The sequence below is a fragment of the Rhinopithecus bieti genome, unplaced genomic scaffold, assembly GCF_001698545.2.
Source record: "Rhinopithecus bieti isolate Rb0 unplaced genomic scaffold, ASM169854v2 scaffold_53422, whole genome shotgun sequence".
NCBI classification, from domain to species: Eukaryota; Metazoa; Chordata; class Mammalia; order Primates; family Cercopithecidae; genus Rhinopithecus; species Rhinopithecus bieti.
The window spans coordinates 1029752-1033739 of NW_016821178.1; positions in this window are offsets into that span (position 1 = coordinate 1029752).

Consider the following 3988-nt stretch of genomic DNA (forward strand, 5'->3'; position numbering starts at 1 on the left):
AAGCCAGCATCACCCTGATATCAAAACCTGGCAAAGACACCATGAACAAAGAAAACTATAGGCGAATATCCCTGATGAAGATAGATGCAAAAATCCCCAACAAAATACTAACAAATCAAATCCAGCAGCACATCAAAAAGTTTACTCACCACAAGCAACTAGGCTTTATTCCTGGGATTCATATAGTGCGTATATATATTGCATATATTGCATCCAAGGAATAAAGCCTTTGAATCAGCCTTTGAACCAACCTTTGAACCAACAGTTGGTTCAACGTATTCAAATCAATAAATGTGGTTCACGACATAAACAAAATTAAAAATGAAAACCATATGATCATCTCAATAGATGTGGAAAAAAGCTTTCAATAAAATCCCTAGTTTGCTGCCTAGTTTGTTGATAAAAACCTTCAATAAACTAGGTATCAAAGGAACATACCTCAAAATAGTAAGAGCCATCTACGACATCATACTGAACAGGCAAAAGCTGGAAACATTTCCCTTGAGAACAGGAACAAGATAAGGATGCCCACTCTCACTATTCCTGTTCAACATAGTACTGGAAAGCCTAGCTAGAGCAATCAGGCAGGAGAAAAAAAAATAAAAGGCATCCAAATAGGAAAAGAAGAAGTCAAATTATTTATCCTTGCTGATGATATGATTCTGTATACAGAAAACTCTAAAGACCCTGCTGACAGTCTCCTAGAACTGATCAACAACTTCAGTAAAATTTCGGAATGGGAAATCAATACATAAAAATAAGTAGCATTTCTATACACTAATAACATTCAAACTGAGAGTGAAATCAAGAATACAGTTCCATTTACAATAGCCATACAAAAAAAAATACCTAGAAATACATCGAACCAGGAGGTGAAAGATCCCTACAAGGAGGACTATCAAACACTGCTGAAAGAAATCACAGATGACACAAACAAATGGGAAAACATTCCAGGCTCATGGAGTGGAAGAAATAATATTATTAAAATGGCCATACTGCCCAAAGCAATCTACAGATTCAATGCTATTCCTATCAAATTACTAATGCCATTTTCACAGAATTAGAAAAACTATTGTAAAATTCATATGGAACCAAAAAGGAGCCCAAGTAGCCAAAGCAATCCTAAGCAGAAAGAACAAAGCCAGAGGCATCAGATTACCTGACTTCAAACTATACTATAAGGCTACAGTAACCAAAACCACATGGTACTGGTATAAAAACAGACACATAGACCAATGGACCAGAATAAAGAACCCAGAAATAAAGCCACACACCTACCGCCATCTGATCTTTGACAAAAGTGATAAAAAATTAGCAATGGAGAAAGGACTCCCTGTTCGATAAATAGTGCTAGGATAGCTGACTAGCCACATGCAGAAAAATGAAACTGGATCCCTGCCTTTCACCATATACAAAAATTAGCTGAAAATGGATTAAAGATTTGAATGTAAGACCTCAAACTATAAGACTCCTAGAAGAAAATCTAGGAAATGCCATTCTGGACATCAGCCTTGGGAAAGAATTTATGAATAAGCCTTCAAAAGCAATTGCAACAAAAACAAAAATTGACAAGTGAGACCTAACCAAACTAAAGAGCTTCTGCACAGCAAAAGAAACTATTTACAGAGGAAATAGACAACCTACAGAATGGGAGACAATATTCATAAGCTACGCATCTGACAAAGGTCTAATTTGCAGAATCTATAAGGAACTTAAAAAATTCAATAAGCAAAAAACAAATAACCCCATTAGAAAGTAGGCAAAGGACATGAACAGACACTTCTCAAAAGAAAACATACAAGCAGCAAACAAACGTAAGAAAATTGCTCAACGTCACTGACAAATGCTCATCATCGCTTATGATTATCAGAGAAATGCAAATCAAAACCATAATAAGATACTATCTCACACCCGTCAGAATGGCTATTATTAAAGATATGATCATGTCAAGGCTGCAGATAAAAGGGGACACTTTATACAATGTTAGTGGGAATACAAATTAGTTCAGCCACTGTGGAAAGCAGTTTGGAGATTTCTCAAAGTATTTAAAACAGATCTACCATTTGATCCAGCAACCCCATTACTGAATGTACATCCAAAGGAAAACAAATAGTTCTACCGAAAAGACACATGCACTTACATGCTTATTGCAGCACTATTCACAATAGAAACAACATGGAATCAACCTAGGTGCCCACCTTTCACCATAAACAAAATTAACTCAAAATGGATTAAAGATTTGAATGTAAGACCTCAAACTATAATGGTGGATTAGATAATCCTTTAGATATCTAATGGTGGATTAGATAAAGAAAATGGGGTACACACTAAAGAACTTACTCATGTAACCAAATGCCACCTATTCCTCAAAAACCTATTGAAATAAAAAATTAATTTAAAAATTTTTTAAAAAGAAAATACGATACATATATACCATAGAATACCATATAGCCATTAAAAGGAACAAAATCATGTCCTTTCCAGAAATACAGATGCAGCTGGAGGATCTTATTCGAAGTGAATTAACACAGGAGCAGAAAACCAAATACTGCGTGTTCTCACTTACAAGTTGGAGCTAAGCACTAGGTACACATGGCCGTAAAGATGAGAACAGTAGAGCAGGGAGGGAGGGTGTGGGGCAAGGGCTGAAAAACGACCTGTTGGGTACTATGCTCACCACCCGGGTGACAGAATCAGGCATACCCCAAACCTCAGCATCATGAAATATCCCCATGTCACAAACCTGCACATGTACCCCCTGAATCTAAAATAAAAATTGAAATTATAAAAAAAGAGAAATTAAGACTGTCCCAGATAAACAAAAACTGGGGGCATTCATTACCATTAGACCTGTCCTGGGAGAAAGGCTAAAGGGAGTTCCTCAACTTGAAAGAAAGGACACCAGACAGCAGCATGAAGTCATATGAAAATATAAAGACATCCCATGTTAGTGGATTGAAAGACTCAGTATTATTATGATGTCAAAACCACCCAAAGTGATTTAAAGCCTCAACACAATCCTTATCAAAATCTCAATGGCATTTTAAAGAACATAAAATTCATGTGGACTCTCAAGAACCCTGGATAGCCAAAGTAATCTTGAAAAAAAAAAAAAAAAAAGAGTAAAGTTGGAGATCTCACACTTCCTGACTTCAAAACTTATTAGAGAGCTAATAAGTAATCAAAGCAGCATGCTACTGGCATAAAGACAGATATATAGACTAAGGGAACAGAATACAGAGATAAGAAATAACCCCTCACATATATGGTGAAACGATCTTTGTTAAGGGTACCAGACCACTCAAAGGGGCAGTCTCTTCAACAAATGGTGTTGGGTAAACTGGATATCCACATGCAAACGAATGAAATTGGAGTTTTAATATTATGGACTGAATTGTGCCCACCCCCCCAAATTCATATGTTAACGCCCTAATTCCAAATATGATTATGTCTGGAGATAGGGCCTTGTATTAGTCTGTTTTCACCCTGCTGATAAAGACATATCCAAGACTGGGCAGTTTATAAAGAAAAAGAGGTTTAATGGACTCACAGTTCCACTTGGCTGGGGAGGCCTCACAATCATGGAGGAAGGCAAAAGGTGAAAGATACATCTTACATGGCAGCAAACTAGAGAGAATGAGAGCCAGATGAAAAGGGAAACTCCTTGTAAGCCCATCAGATCTCGTGAGATTTATTCACTACCATGAGAAGAATATGGTCACCCCCATGATTCAATTATCGCCCACCAGGTCCCTCCCACAACATGTTGGGATTATGGGAGCTACAGTTCAAGATGAGATTTGGGTGGGGACACAACCAAACCATATCAGGCCTCTAAAGAAGTAAATAAGGTTAAATTAGGGCCTTAGTCTAATAGGACTAGTGTCCTTATAAGAAGAAGAAAAGACATTAGGATGTCGCCCCACCTCAATCTCTCTCTGCCTCTCTCTCTCTCTCTCTCTCTCCCCCCCCGACCCCCCCACCCCCA